This window comes from Castanea sativa, chromosome 11, assembly GCF_040712315.1.
Source record: "Castanea sativa cultivar Marrone di Chiusa Pesio chromosome 11, ASM4071231v1".
In the NCBI taxonomy this organism is placed as follows: Eukaryota; Viridiplantae; Streptophyta; class Magnoliopsida; order Fagales; family Fagaceae; genus Castanea; species Castanea sativa.
In genome coordinates, this window is record NC_134023.1 from 67,580,196 (window position 1) to 67,597,905 (window position 17,710).

The 17,710-nt window shown below is 30.8% G+C and overlaps 1 protein-coding gene and 1 pseudogene across 1 annotated transcript in view; both read right to left on the reverse strand.

Moving 5' to 3' along the window:
• LOC142617791 (putative disease resistance protein RGA1) overlaps window positions 1-17,710 on the reverse strand; it is a 75,872-nt gene that overhangs the window by 38,348 nt on the left and 19,814 nt on the right. The gene's annotated exons all lie outside the window — the stretch shown is intronic.
• LOC142617005 (stromal 70 kDa heat shock-related protein, chloroplastic-like) lies at window positions 8,069-17,589 on the reverse strand (annotated as a pseudogene).

Below are 17,710 nucleotides of genomic sequence, written 5' to 3' on the forward strand. Positions count from 1 at the left end.
AAAAAAAAGAAAAAGAAAAAGATTTTATCCTAGAAAAATTTTTTTTTTTTTTCTCTAATGGCTTTAAATTTTGCCTCAATGAAACTTTCTACCTTAAGTTGTGTTGGACATTGGATAGGTTGTGCATCCGAGAGGACATTGGGTAAAATTAATTTTTGATCCTCCATTATCATATATAATACAAACTAGTCACATACTTGCACAGTAGTTTGAAATTTTTTGTATGATTTTTTAAAAATATATTTGATTTTGTAGATTAAAAAATCAATATGTGTTATTTGAAATTGTGCTTTAAATTTTTGTATTCCTTCCTATTACTGTCATTCAATTAGTTGAAAACACACATTGGGTTTCTATCACAATGGACAAAACAAATTTCCATTCAACTGATTATATGATGCATTTGACGTAGTATAATTATGTTGAATGGTAAGTAACATTATATTTTATACTTTGTATATTTGCATTTGTTTGATACTCTTTTATCGTTGTTTGAACTCACTTCTAGTCTCTTTAATAAACAAGTTAGATTTTCAACATTGAGTTGAATTCTGTACCTATAAGTACAAACTAGTCGCAGACCCACGCGTTGCGCGAGATAATTTTTTTAGGGTGATCTCATTAAATATATTATTATTATTATTATTAACAATTGATTTTTCATTATCTTTTAAATTAATAAAAACCTTACTTTTACCCTTTTTTTTTTAGAACAAAACTTTTGTACAGTACCTTATGTATTGTTTCTTAGGTTCATTTTTTAAAATTTAGTCATGTGGCTACTTAACTATAAAATATGCTTCTATCTCATGAAAAAAATAGCCACATGACCAAATTTTTAAAGTGGTATCTAAAGAACAGCATCTAAGTACTGTACCTAAGTTTTGTTTTGTTTTATTTTTTTTTTAACATTTACATATACTTTTTTTTTAATTTGAATCTTTACATATAATTTAAGTAAACTCTATTTATTCTAATTTTTTAGATGTGTAAAATCATAGACTACTACTCCATAATGATAGTAGCTAATTAGTTTTTATTATTTTTTTCATGATCTCATTCATAATGTTTATTAGTATTATCATATATTTACTGGTTGATGATTTACATAACAGAGGCATTAAATGAGATGTAGCATCATTCATTAGATTTTTAAAAATATTGATGTATGAAGATTATATATATATATATATATATATATATATATATATATATATATATATATATATATATATATATATATAAAGGGTTAAATGAAATGTCAAAAAAAGGATTTTAAAATTTCCTGACTTTATTTCTTATGTAATTTATATGGTTACTGGAGAACATCTCCCTTTTAGTTATGAATGGAAATATGGTTTCCATGATTAGAGTTTGATTAGATTTAAGTTTAAATGTAGTAATATGATTCTATTTCATTATTGATTACTGATTTAATTTTTTAAGTGAATGTAACAATTGATTTTATTGCACTGTAAAATTTTTAATGCTATCCGTATGGTCATATCTATTTAATTTTTTTATTTCTCCTTACAGTCTCTTTGTTTTCCAATTAAGGGTTACTAATTGATGTTTGATTTTTTTTTTCTTTATCTACTCTTTATTACTTTGTATTTTTTTTTCTTTATCATAAACCTCTCTCTCTCTCTCTCTCTCTCTCTCTCTCTTCTTTATTAGTAATTGACATTTGATTTTTTTCTTTATCTACTCTTTTTTTTTCTTTATTTATTGAATTTAAGTTAATATTTAATTTTTTTTAAATAAAAGGAGTGGAAATATAAATAATATAATGATATGGAAGATGTGGCTAAATTTAAATGGTGAATAAAATAAGATGAGAAGAAAAAAAAAAGTAAAAATAGAAGATATAACAATAAACACCAATATAAATCATGTTATATAATAAAATATTATTATATTCTTATATACTATCTTTAATTCTTTATAATGCTATAGGTTAACATTTAACAATCAAAAAGAACAAAAAAAAAATTTAAACACAAAACTAAATCACATCAACTCAAAGTAGAGTTTTAAAGAACACCAAACTTAATCAACCTAAAACAAAGATGCAAGAAAAATTTAAAAATCCACCAAAAAATTGAGTGAGAATTAAAGAGAGTGAAATGATTTTTTTTTTTTTTTGTGAGAGAAAATTATATTTAGCATGGAAGAGAGAATGACAAATTTATACTATGATGATGAGAATAGAAAGAAACAAAATAAAGGAAGATAAAGGGAAATAAGAAGAGTAATATTAAAGTGGAGGCTAGTGGGGAGATGAAAAATAAAGGGAAGAATAAAGGCTGGACAAAGTGTAAATGTAAAAAAAATGAGTAAAATTTTTTTAGGACATTTTTATTTACTTTAAATATATTCTATGTTAAATTTTTAAAAATAAAAAATGAGAAAAAATATAAATAATTTAATGATAAGGAAGATTTGACTGAATTTAAATGTTAAATAATAGGATCAAGATCTTCTATAGTTTCTAAGGTAGTCTACCATATAAAGTTCTTTACATCCTCACATTTCTTTTAAAATAAAAGACTAAGATTCTGCCATATTATCAATCCACTAACATAACCATTATTGAATGCTATAAAAATAATAAAAATTCAAATTTATTCACCTTACCAAAATTATGAGGAAATATTAATGGAAGGAAATCACCACCGTGGACTTGATGGTTTTGCAAAAGAAAGCAAACACAGCCATTCTCCAAGTAATAAAAAAATTTCAACTAAACCCGTACTATTTTGTTATTGAACAAATTTCATATCAAATCTATAAGAAAGAAGCAAAACCAAAAGAAAAGAGTTTGTTTAATGATCAAAGCCAGAAGAAACCAAAAAAGCACAAAAGGCCGGATTGAGTTTTGATCCAAATAATCTCAAGTGCTCATCTACTGGAAATTTTAAGGTACGTTTTGGTTCAAAGAAGAGCAACGTTTTGGGTTTTTATGTTCTAGATTCTCAAGTAGGTACTAATTTAATGCATAAATTTAACAGTTAGGCTTTTCTTTTCCTAGTGGGAATTGCTTTCAAATACTTAAATTTGTAGCTTCACCCCAAAGTAGAATATGACTATGTAGATTGGTCGTGGGACCGATGCGGGAGAAATTAAGTTACAGCTCCGTAGTTTGTTTTTGGTTAAACGGCAAACGGTGAATAAGGTTGAGTTTTTTTTTTTTTTTTTGAAATTGTTATTTTGGCGGATGGATGATGTGGCAAAATCTATGTCTTAGAATACCCTAGGAATTTTAGAGGATTTTGATCCTGAATAACATAAGATGAGAAGGGAAAAAGTAAAAATAAAAGATATAACAATAAATACCAAATTCTCTAAATTATGCTATATAATAGAATAATATTATATTCTATATTTAATTCTTTATAACACAGTAGGATAATATTTAACAATAAAAGAGAACAAAAATAAATAAATAAATAAAAACAACCTAGAGAATCGAGGATAACATTCACCACAAAACTAAATCGCATTAACCTAAAGTAGGGTTCTATGGAACACAAATTTATCAACCTAAAGTAGAGACGCAAGAAAAATAAATATAAAAAAAACCTTCAAAAAATTGAGAGAGAGAGAGAGAGCTAAAAAAAAACTTTTGTAAGGGAAACTATGCATAGAATAGAAGAGATAGTAACAAATTTATAGTAGGAGGGTGTGAATAAGAAAAGACAAAATAAAGGAAGATGAAGGGGAAGAGAAAGAGTGATATTAATGTAAAGGATAGTGGGGAGATGAAAAAGTGAGGGAGGGAAAAGGTTGGTGAAAGTAAAAAAAAAAAAAAAAAAGAGAGTAAATGTTAAAAACAATTATAAGAAAATTGGAAAGAAAAAAAAATAATAATATGGATGCTGATGTGGCTCAACTAGAGCGTAGCAAAAATAAATGCTACGCTTCAGTTTTTAGATATATGTAGATATAGATTTATATACTATATTTAATTCTTTATAACACAGTAGGATAATATTTAACAATAAAAGAGAACAAAAATAAATAAAAATAAAAACAACCTAAAGAATCGAGGATAACATTCAACACAAAAATAAATCGCATTAACCTAAAGTAGGGTTCTATGGAATACAAATTTATCAACCTAAAGTAGAGATGCAAGAAAAATAAATATAAAAAAAAAACCTCAAAAAATTGTGTGTGAGAGAGAGAGAGAGAGAAAAAGAGGGAGCAAAAAAAAAAAACTTTTGTAAGGGAAAGTATGCATAGAATGGAAGAAATAATGACAAATTTATAGTAGGAGGGTGTGAATTAGAAGAGACAAAATAAAGAAAGATGAAGGGGAAGAGAAATATTGATATTAATGTAAAGGATAGTGGGGAGATGAAAAAGTGAGGGAGGGAGAAGGTTGGTGAAAGTAAAAAAAAAAAAAAGTAAATGTTAAAAACAATTATAAGAAAATTGGAAAGAAAAGAAATAATAATATGGATGCTGATGTGACTCAACTGGAGTGTAGCAAAAATAAATGCTACGCTTCAGCTTTTAGATATATATAGATTCCATTATTTTTATGTTGGATTAGATATATTTATACCTGTAGATATTGTTTGTTTGTTTAGACCCATGTAAACTAGTTTTGTTTAACCTAATTAATTGACCAAGCAGTTACTTAGGTTGATTTTTCAAATCTCACAAGAGTAACTCATAAAACTTCCAAGAACTTGTAAAACTTAGTTAGGGTTTTCTTTTTATACCAAGTAGTGTTTAACTCAAACCCTAAACATTTTTGTGAGCTTTGGGCCTGATTAAAATTCTACAGACTGCAATTTTCAATTGGTGAAGCCTTTCTTTCGATCGGCCAAGCTTCACAGAAACTGACTTCTTCTTTTTGTAGCTTTACAGTTCTTGAATCTTGACTTGAACAATCTTGAATGATGTCTAACACCTAATCTAGAAATGTTTTTGTTCTCAATTTGCCAACATACATAAATTTAGAATTTAAACATTTAATTAGTTAAGCTTCACAGAAACTGGTTTCTTCTTTTTTGCAGCTTTACAGTTCTTGAATCTTGACTTGAATAATTTTAAGCAATGTCTAACATCTAATCTAGACATGTTTTTGTTCTCGGCTTGCCAACATACATAAATTTAGAATTTAAACATTTAATCCTAAATATTTAGAACCTAACAGATATTTTATGTTGAGTTACAATTAAAGAGGGGAATTTAAATCCTAAATGTCACTATTGGAAATAGTGGGAAGCGCTAATTAAACTACATAGTAGAGTTGCTAGAAAGAATGAATGCATTATCAAAAGCCATCTTCTATCCTTCTTGATAAGATTGTTGAGGCAAAAAAATTTCTTAGGGTCTGTCCGTTTTGAGTGAAAATAGGGTGGATGGAAAATATAAGGAGGAAAAAATGATGAAAAATAGCATTTTTTACTGTTCTTTGTGGAAGGAAAACAGGGAGGATGGAAAACCCGGGAGAAAATTTTCTCTCCCTGACCCACATTTATTTTCCTCCAAAATTGAGAGGAAAACGTGGGAGAGAAAAGTGCTACTCTGATGACTTTTGCACTTTTACAAAAAACCCCATCCCACTGACCACTTATTACTGAAGGTACTGAACATTCTCTTTTTTTTTTTTTTTTTTTTCAATGTTACCTGAAGGTCCTGAACTTTTTTTTAAAATTTTTTTCAACATGACCTAATCTAATTTTTAGATTATAATAATATAAATTTATATATATGATGTGATAAATTTTATATTATGTAATAAGTACAAATAAATTTATTTCTTACTTATTATGTAACAAGGGTATAATAGTCAATTTATATAAATTACATTTTCTATCCTTCCCATTTTCTTTCCAACCGAACAAAAGAGTTTTCCACCCTCTCACTTTTCCACCTCTCCAACTGAACACACAAGAGGGAAAACTAAATATTTTCCATCCTTTCACTTTTCCATCCTCCCACAATTTTTCATCCTCTCACTTTTCCACTCCTCCAACCGAACGGACCCTTAAGGACATCATATATGTTTTGAATGATATATAAACCCTTGCGTAGTTGTTAGTAGAGCAACAAGGTCCACACTAACTAAATAATATTCAGCAACAAGACTACATTGAATAAAACCAATCATTTGAAGTTTTGAACCATAGAAAATTTTGTCCCAAATTTGTTAATTTAACTAGTGGTAGACCCACTTTGTATTGTGATATAATGTATAATTTATTTTCTAAAATTTATTGAAGATAATTTCATTAATATATATTATTCATTTTTTGAAGTGTTTTATACTTTACATTATTCAAATTTTTGTTATAGTGTGTTATGTTTTCCTTTTATTTTTATTTTTGGTACAACTAAACTTTTTTAAGTTTCAAATTAATGATTTAAAATTCTTATTCTTTTAAGGAAATTATTATGATGTATCAAACCTCATTAGAAATTAACAATTGATGTTACTCAAATAATTTATAGGCACATTCAAATACACAGACATGTAAATTGTATTTTGATATAAACTCAAATTCTCATTTCCAACTCAAATAAAAAATATAAGAGGGGGGTAGAGTTTATACGATGGGCAACTCAAAAAACACATCATCAAAATGTATCAACCCAAAGTAGAGATTAAAGGAAAAACAAAATATCATCGATCTAAAATAGAGTTGAAAGAAAGAATAATTAAGAGAGAGAGAGAGAGAGAGAGAGAGAGAGAGAGTATTCACATTTTTTGGGTGAGAATGTGAGATAAATAGAAATTTATATAAAAGAAGACGAGTAAAAGATTACTCAAAAGAAAATGTATGGTTGTAAACACCAAATAAACCAAGTCATGCTACATAATAGAATAACATTATATCATTATATACTATATAATGTCACATGATAACATCTGTCAATCAAAGAAAAGAAAAGAAAAAAGATAACAAATGAAAAGACAACCAAATCATATCAATCCAAAGTAGAGTTTAATACAAAAATTTATCAACTTAGAGTAATATACAATAAAGAACATTAATAAAATCCACCAACAGAGATAGAGAGAGAGAAAGCATTCACCATTTTTTGTGTAGGAAAAATATGGATAAAATAAAAGAGAATGACAAATTTTTATAGTAAATAAAATGAGGAAAGGAATAATCAAAATAAAAGGAAGATGAAAGGGCAGAGGAAATGTCACATTAAAGTATAGAGTAGTGGGGAGATAAAAAGGTAAAAGTGAGTGAAAATGTTAGAGGAAGTGTAATTATAAGATGAGAAATTAATAAAGAGAAAAATAGTTTTTATTTTATTTTATACAAGATAGAATTTCTACTCTAACCTGATCTAAGTGTATATGTGTGTGAAGCTCTATCTTGGAGACTTGAACTCCGGCCCTTACCCCCCACGCCCCACAAACACTTATACTTATAGAGTGACTATCGCATCATGGGTGTGTGGTGGTGGAGAAAAAAAGTAAAAAATGAGAAAGAAAGTGTTGAAAATAGATGATTGATGTAACCTCTAACGTAGCTTAACAAAAAACTGTAATAAACTCATGGTACTATAATTTTAGCTAACCGGTTTTCACCTTAAAATTTTTTATTTTTATTTTAAAAGAAGAGATTAAAAAAAAAATTGTTGAGAAATATCTTTAAAAAGATTTTATGTTCTCTAATGCTTTAAATCTTGCAGCAGGGACGAACCCACGTTGGGCCCCCCCCATGGTCCCACGCCTCCCTTTATAATTTCTTAAAATCAAATATTTCTTATAGTGTAATGGTCCAAAGTTGCGCCCCCCCCCCCTCCCAACAGCAACCACATCTGCTCCCCATCCTTCTTAAAATAATTTTTTTGTGAAAAAATTTAAATTTTATCTACTTAAAAATTTGATTAGTTCAAACGCTTTCTTAAAAAAAAAAAGAAAAAGAAAAAGTAAGCTAATCTATAACTTGTAACTCTATACTAAATATGAAACCTTTTAACATAAAACATTTAAAAAAAAAATCGTATTCTACATTATTTGGTATTTTAAGTGGCTAAAAAAAAAATACTTTCATTGTAAACAATTTTTTCAAATACAAACATTGTGAGATATTGAAAAAAGGAATCCTCTTGATATTAACTAGCCATGGAAGAGACTAAACCACCTGCCAAGTTTTATGCCTTGACTAACTACCCATTGTCTAAATCACATTGATCACAATGAAGAACTGGGCTGGCAGGAGTCATGATGTACATCATAGCTAACAAAATCACAGCCAACAAAGCCTGTACAAACTAACATAGAAAATAAACCAAGTATGCATGGTTGAAATTTTTCCCACCACCAAGTTATGTGATTTACTTGCTGTCAGTAAAATCTGCTTCAATCACATCATCACCATCAGCTGTTTTCCCAGTCAATCTTGATGACCTTGGTGCAGTAGCAGAAGCAGGATCAGCATCCGGTTGGCCAGGCTGGCTATAGATTGATTGTCCTAGTTGCATAACTTTGATTTAGTGCAGCCATTGCATTTTAATGGCTTGGGTTGATCCACCAGAGATTGCATCCTTGAGCTCTTTCACTTTAGCCTCTCCTTTCTCCTTGACTGGGCCAGGAACTTTGTCTCCCAGCTCTTTAAGTTGCTTTTTAGTTTGGTACAATACTGAGTCTGCTTGGTTCTTTGTGTCTATGGCATCCCTCTTTTCCTTGTCTTCCTTTGCAAACTTCTCAGCTTCTTTAATAATCTTATCCACCTGCAGTTTTTTATTTTTTTATTTTGTACATCCAAAGATGGGATTTAGGAACCTAAATAGAATAGGTTTATATGTGGTAATAATAACTTCAACAATAACAAGTAGTAGAACTACTTTTTATCATGGTTGATATGTGAAAAAGTATAGCTACTTGAAATGCTGAGATTTAGAAAGAAAAGAAAGATATAGGTTATTTGGAGAACATGGTAGCATCATTGAAGGGGATAACTAATAAAATTAAATATAAGAGAAAAAGACGCCAAAGTTAAAGATCAAAAAAGAAAAACAAATTAGCATCATTTATCAACAAATTAGCATAAAAACAAGAAGAAAAAAATACTATCATTTTTTTGCCAACAATGGCTATGGTTCTAGGAGTATAATATATGTAACCAGCAGATGATAGCTCTAACACAAATTTTTCTTGATTTACTTGGTGTGTAGCGAATCTAGTGATGTTTATTCTTTTGAGCTATTATGAAGGTTGAGGACTAGTTATAAGGGTCCTTTTGGTATGAAATATTTATTCCTCACTTTAAGGGAATCTTTGTAATGAAAATGCAATCAAACTAATTAGCCATAGAAAAGGTATTCCATTTTTGGGTCTATTCCTATTCACCATTCACCAAACACGCAGTCAATGTGTGCACAGTGCACTAGTCAAATTGGTTATTGATGATGGAATCAAACAAGATTGTGTTTTATGGTTCTAGCACTATAATACATGTTAGTAGCATATAGCAATAATACACAAATTATTCTTGATTTACTTGGTGTTTGGTGACAAAATCTCTCATAATTCTGCAGTTGCATTTATTGCGTATATTCAGTTATTTCTTGTGTAGTTAATTGATTATAGTCAGCTAAGATAGGTTATGCTAAGGCTATTCAAACCCATAAATTAACCACACATTGATTTCAAACTCATTTAAATAACAAATCTAATTTGAACTACAGCTAGCTATCTCAAGATGAAAAGGTAACGAACCCTCTTCATAACAATAGTTTTTAGAAACATACCTTATCACTTGGCAATGTGCTAGCACCAGTTATGGTTATATCTTGCTTCTTTCCGGTTCCCTTGTCAATAGCGTTGACAGAAAAGATGCCATTAGTGTCAATATCAAATTTCACCTCAATTTGAGGAACCCCACGTGGGGCAGGTGGGATTCCATCCAAGCGAAAGCTTCCAAGGGATTTGTTATCCCTCACGAACTCTCTCTCACCCTGACAGACATTAATCTCTACACTAGTCTGCCCATCTGCCGCAGTGGAAAACACCTCTGATTTGGAAGTTGGCAAAGTTGTGTTCTTTGGGATAATCTTTGTCATTACACCACCCAAAGTTTCGAGTCCTAGAGACAATGGAGTGACATCCAAGAGCACAAGGTAGCTAACTTCTCCAGCTAAAACGCCATCTTGAAAAAAAAAAAAAATGGCCAAAATAAATATTGATGCCTCAACAATTTATGCAATATCAATAAATATTACAGCAGATAATATTAGAAATAAAGAGTTATAGTCATTTATTTTTCAAATAGACTAAGATAAAAAATTTAGAGCACGTTAGAATAATGGTTAAATAATTAAATTCACCATTTCTAGTAGCTTAAGCTATTAAAACAAGTAGTAATTTATCTACATATCAGAGAATTCAACTGCTCTACCTCCTATTAAAAAAATTTAAAAAAATCCTACATGTTGCAACCCACTTAAGTGGTAATTTATCTCAACAAGATAAGGACAAACCTTAACTGCAGCCCCAAGAGCAACAACTTCATCAGGATTTACATTCACATTGGGCTCTTTTCCAGTCATCTTCCTCACAAGCTCCTGAACAGCTGGGATGTGAGTAGAACCACCAACAAGGATTACTTCATCTAAATCTTTGAAGGAAAGATTTGCATCTTTCAAGGCAGTCTCAACTGGTCCTTGTAGCCTAAGGAAAAAATAGATTTCAGTTGTAATCCACTGAACTTATGCAGGTAGGTATTCATATTGGCAAAAACATACCATTTTAAATCAAAAGGCAGCAAACTCCAGTAATGGAAATCAAACACACACTGATATTTCATATGAGAATTATTCCATTTTGGAACATGCATAGAGGGCAACCACAGAGTAGCAGTTTTCAACTTACATACCTGTCTAGCAAATCTGAACATAGTTCTTCAAATTTGACCCTTGTCAGGGTGGTGTCAATGTGTTTTGGGCCATCCGCAGTGGCGGTAATAAAAGGTAAACTATAAAAACAGAAAGCTTTTCCTCAGTGATCATGCCAAAGAGGGAGATACATTTATATAAAGAAGGCATAGAAATTGTCACATACCTTATACTGGTTTGAGTCAGAGATGACAGATCCATCTTTGCTTTCTCCGCAGTCTTTGTGAGACGTTGTAGAGCTTGCTTGTCTTTCAGAAGATCTATTCCTTCATCTCTCTTAAAGTTTTGGGCAAGCCAATCAACTATTCTCTCTTTAAAATTATAGAACACAAACGTGTAATATTAGTAACGACTAACAGACCAAAAAACAAAGAATAACAAAGCTCTATCCATTTGTCTTGTCCAAACCTTGTCAAAATCATCTCCTCCTAGACGACTGTCACCTGATGTAGAAAGTACCTCAAATGCTCCATCTCCAACCTCAAGAACTGCAGATTTAAAACATAACAGACCACAACAATCATTGACTACCAATTTCCTTGTGCACCAAAAGAAAACAAGTGAAAGATCACATCTGATGAGTATTAGTGTGCTATTTTTAGAAAACTATAGTCCATATTTTCATAATTCTGGTAAAACTATCTCTTATACATGCTGTTTAATTGAATTAAAGGACCGGGATTCAATAGCAATGGTAAAAAAAAGGTAAAAGTAGTGAAAGGGCATAGTGTTCAAATGATTGTATGCTACCTAACTACTGTTGTGTTAAATCAAAAACCTTTTAAGAGATCAGATGTTTCAAAATCACAAGGTCCAGGTCACTCTTTTAATCTATAAAACTGCTTTTGGAAGATTGAATCTCGGGAATCACAAAATACATGTTCACTGAATGCTCATTGACACATGTATGGATTGTCACATTACCACCTTGTGCTTGTTAATTTGTTTCATATGTATTCCTAAGAGGCTAAGACTTTCCTCAATTCCTTTTTGGCAATCTCCCCCAACATAATACCTTTATATAATACTTAAAATTACAGTTGGGGAGCAGATGCCAATGCAGCAAGATAGGTAAAACCTTTTACAACACTGTAAATAGAGCTTCCAAACTGCAGCTGAAAGAACAACATCTGAACCTGAGCTATATTTCATGCAATGGTATAATCCCACAAACTAGAAAAAATGACTATGCCTTGTAAAGATTGGCCAGCATTTATCTAAAGACAATGACACCAAGAAGTTCCTGAACAAGAAATCCATTTCAGAAATTTCTCCTCAAAAAAAAAAAAAAAAGCTTGATTTCAAATTACATTAAAGGGCATAGCAAAATCAATTAAAACGTTCAAATCATTGCCCAAAAATCCCAAAATGCTATTGAGAGAAGACCTGACTCAATTCATGAGAAAATTTGAGGCATGCTGATTATTTCTGATTGGTCCTGGTTTGTTTTTTGCAATTTGGTTGTGTCAGAAATATATATATATATATATATATATATATATATATATATATGTGTGTGTGTGTGTGTGTGTGTGTGTGTGTGTGTGTGTGTGTGTGTGTAATTTGTAGAGGATGACGGAAGCTTTAATTGGTTCTTTTGCTAACAGCCAAGCTGCTAGTTGCTCTTTATCGACAATAATGGTCCGTTTGGACTGAGGGAGAGGGAGGGAGAGTAGAGTAGAGCAGAGCAGAGCAGAGCAGAGTAGATTTAACACAAAATTAGCTTTTTTAGCCAACACTACTCTACTCCCCTTTACTCCCCCTTCTTCCCCCCTCCATCCAAACAGGCCATAAGTCCCAAAGGGCCTCATTCTATTTTTGGAAGTCCCAAGTGGTCAATGCAGTCATCAAGCTGAACTACATTGAGGAACCCAATGTACAACACCAAAGGAGCTGTACCTAAATTTTAAGGAATAGTTTGCAGCAAAGCTGCTAGTTCTCTGTCATCTGCCCTGAAGAATTCCTCTGATTTGGATAAAGATCTTATCATCCCCCAAAGAACAAATGAATAAAGAGAGTGAACGAGAGGAAATCTGTTATTGTTAACCTATGGTCAAGCATGTAAGTTATCAACAATACATCCATGTTATCTAATACCTAACACAGATAGGAGTAGATACAAGAATAGAAGGCACACCAAAATGTTGAGGAATCACTCACACATGTAGTCATCTCATTTGTGTTATTGCATACCCCCAGCTCTCAGATGGTCAAGCTGGGAAGAATTTCAAACATTAATATTTGTCAAACTCACTGAATTATAATACATTGAATGAGTGACTTGTAACTTGTAAACCTCCAATTTAACAGGCATTTGAGGCAATGACAAGAACTAATACATAGGGGATAACCCAAAAGATTCTACTTTGCATGTGCAAATGGAACAGCCTGACTACAATCCACAGGGAAAATTCTGTACAAAATAAGTAAAAACAAACATATGAGGTCAATTAGCAGGAGAGAAGAAAAAAGTCATGAACTCTGTCTTACTCCTCTCATAAAAAGGGCTACGGGTGAGATTTTTCAACTGGGTGTGCACTTAACTTACCAATAACATAATAATAATAATAATAATAATAATAATAATAATAATAATAATAATAATAATAATAATCCAATAAGAGGAGTAACAAAGCAATTGGCATACCTGAAACGTCAAAAGCACCACCTCCAAGGTCAAAAACTAGAATGTTCTCATTGTATTTCTTCTCAAATCCATAAGCAAGCGAAGCAGCAGTAGGTTCATTGATTATTCGCAGGACGTCTAACCCTGCAATGCAATCTGCATCTTTCGTAGCTGTCCTCTGCGAATCATTGAAGTATGCTGGCACTATGATCACTGCTTTACTCACCCCATCATTCAGAAACTTGGATGCATCCTCTACAAGCTTCCTCAATACCTGTGCAGAAATCTCTTCAGCTGCAAATTGCTTGCCTATGGCCGGACACTCAAGCTTCACATTGCCATTTTCGTACCGCACAAACCTTGTATGACACCTATATTGGAATAATGGTTAAATGATTAAATTCACACTAATTTATCATAGTATCAAACAATTGATCCAAAATTCCTATCTCTAATTAGTTAACTACTAGTTAAAATATTATAAAGATTAACAATTTAAGCTTTTTCAATAAGTAATAGTTTCTCATGATATAAGACATCAGATGATCCAAATTCAAATTATCTCCAACATACTAATAATTAAATGATTTTATTAAACATTGTCTATCATGATATCTGAACATGTGATAGCATACTAATGGTTATAAGAATACAACATTATCAAAATTTACCATTTAAGTGATAGTTTATTATGATTGCATAACAAGCAACATCTAATCCAAATATAAATCCTATCTATAATCTACTAGTATTTAAATTATTAAACTTACAGTCATTTATAATAATAATATATGTTTGATTCAAAAAAAAAAAAAACCATTCAAGATTAATCTAAAAATTGGGTTTTGATCAAACAATACCAGAACAAGTCATGGTATCCAACAAAGCAATCCTAAGCTCCTGTCTCCAAATAGCACACTAATAGTTGAAAGATCATTAAAATTCACATTATAAGCTCTAGTGAACACTAATCCAAATACAAATTCTGTCTCTAATCTACAAATTCTGCCTCCAATTTACAAATGGGCAAGTTAAAATACTAACTTTACAGTATAAACTTATAATAAAAGTGATAAATTTACCAACCTCATCAACTTCAGACATTTTCCTCCCAATAAACCTTTTCGCAGAAAAGAAAGTGTTCTCAGGATTCACCACAGCTTGTCTCTTAGCAATTTGCCCAACAAGCTTGTCACCATTCTTAGTGTACGCCACCACAGATAGTGTCGTTCTCTGCCCCTCAGCATTAGTCACAATCGTTGGCTTCCCACCTTCCATGGCTGCCACTGCACTGTTAGTTGTTCCCAAGTCAATACCAACCACTTTCTCACACACCACCACATTGCTCCCATTTCTCCTCCTCCTACTACTACAACTACTCCATTTCGTTTTTGGTTGCTGACCCAAGAACAAGTTTCTTGAGCTGGTTATGGTACACCAAGTGTTTTTCTTGGCTTATGGGAACATGAAGGATAGAAGCGGATAAGGGTTGGTGTTAAAGTTGCCATTTTGGGTTTGCAATTTGCAAAGACTTGAGACTGTGTAGAAGGTGTGGATTTTTTGGAAGGAACAATAAGGAAGCGCCTAGAAAGTCGAAAGCTTGGGACTTTGAACTATTTCTAGTATTCTCGTTTCGCATGTGTAACATGGTTCAAGGAATGGGACGAATAAAGATTAAATTTTTTTTATTTTATTTTTTTTTTTATGATTGAAAATAGAAAATCTCTTGGTCATTAGATCATAGTAGTAAAAGAGAACTAGAGAATGTGAAGGGTTCGTTCAACCCAACAACTTGGCTAATTTGGCCCAACCCAATATCTTGGATTTGGATTAGTAAGATTTTTAACCCAAGTAATCTAACCCAATCAATATTATTAATAGTTTTAAAAAATGTATTTTTTTAATTTATTAGTTTGATTTATTCTGGATTTTGGGATTTAGTTTAAGCTTTAGAGTGAAATAGTTTAATTTATTTTGGTACTTTTTTAGACTTAGTTTTGAAGAAATTGGAATATATTAGGCTCAATTGTTGTAATTATTAATTAATTAAAAGACAAAAATTGTTGAATAAAAACCTAATTATTTTTATTAGGTCTCACCCAATTCACCCAGGTTGGGTTGCTTTTAAAGGTAACATGGATTGGATTAGCTTGGAGATTTCTCAACTCAAAGGGCCGATTGAGTTGAAAATATATACTACAAATCTAATCCAACCTGACCTACAAATTGAAAGAAACTAAGCCTTTTTATTCAAGAAATATAAGTTAATAATGTTCTTTGAGCTAAGATTTTCCAATTTCCACTAAAAACAATTCTTGAAAATTTAAGCCCATATGCAAAAGAAATTTCTTTTAATAGTCACATTCAACTTAAATATCGTACGCTAGAAAAATTGAAAGAAGTAAGAAGTAAAATAAAATAAAAATAAAAATTAGAGTATGAAGAATGAACCACTGACATAATACAATTACATACCTTCTAATGGAGATATATTAATACTAATAATAGTATAGTATAATATAATTGGTACATTAGATTGAGAATGCATGATGATATGCAAAAAGTGAAAGGGAAATTAAAAAAATTAATATGATTCGTTATAATTCAAACTTTGCGCATTAAAATTGCCAACACGATATTAACCCTTAACAATTAATGTATGTGTTTTTAAATAAAAACATAGCTTAGTCCCATGACTCAAAAAAGTGATGACGATATAGATTTAATAAAATTAATTTTTCACGAATTAGTATTTGCAATTTGTGAGGGGCATTTTGGGTGGCCTTTTCGTCCTTTATCTAAATTGTGCGAGAAAAGCCCAAAGCCAATCTTAGGAAATAGTGAAACTTCATAGGGTTCTTTTGTCTAGATGTAGGTAACCCGCATCTTGTCTTGGGGTTTTTAATTATATAATCATTTTCCATTCTCCCCAAAAAATTATTAACACAATAATACATCCATATAATTTTTTCCACGTTCAAATTTGTAGCGTGATACTTCAAAATGAAGATATGGACCATTACCATAATAAGACCATTTTTACTGGTTTAACATTTTAATGCTTCATTGTTGGGAGTATGTCACGGCCTGTAACGAAATAAGTTTAGAGATTGTAACTTGTAACCCAAGCCTCTCCACTCCAACAGTAAAAGTCTACATTGTCTCTCATTGCCACTCTTTTCAAAATGATTTACATTTTATGCTTGTGTCCAATATATCAGTGTACTAGACATGTTGAAATTCAGACATGAGTTTAATTATGGACACGCATCCAATATATCAGTGTACTGTGATCACTACTTTACTTACCTCATCATTTAGAAATTTGGATGCATCCTCCACAAGCTTCCTTAATATCTGTGCAGAAATCTCCTCAGCTGCAAATTGCTTGCCTATGGCCGGACACTCAAGCTTCACATTGCCATTTTCATCCCACACGACCTTGTAAGACACCAATATCGGAATAATGGACACCTATATTGGCTTTTAAGCATTGTTTATATATCATAGTATCAAATAATTGATCCAAAATTCCTATCTCTAATTAGTCAACTAATAGTTAAATTATTACTAGTCTCATCACATGTGCGATAAGACTCTTTTTTATTTTGAATTTAATGTAATTTTTCCTTTTGAATTTTTCTATTATTAGTAAGGTTACATAGAAAGGGATTTTTAAGAGATTAAAATTTAGGATTTGAAATAGAGTAAATTCCTAAGTTTAGTGCGAGCAAGTTTTTAAGAAAAAATATATCCCACTTGGGTGAGATATATTTAAAAAGAAAGTGGTAATTTTTAGGAAAGTAAGTTTCTTTGGTAGTTTTTTTTTTAATAGATTTTGCTGAATTACAATTTTAACCATATATTTTATTTTTTTAAATAAAGATCATCTAATTAGCTTAGGGGTATTTTTGACATTTTCTGAAAACATAACTAACTTTCTGAATCCTCTTAGTATATGTTTAGATACCGCTTATTTTATTGAAAACTAAAAATAAAAAAATAAAAAAAATTCTTGTTACTGTTTATTATTGTTCACTATTGTTCATTGACCTAAGTACACTGTTCACGTACCATGAACAATACATTAAGTGCTGGTTAAAATAAATAAATAAATAAAAATGCCTAAAACGCAAATGTCCAAAATGTGGACGTTGCCAAACAAACACTTAATATATAGAGATAAAGATTTTTTTTTTTTTTTTTAGA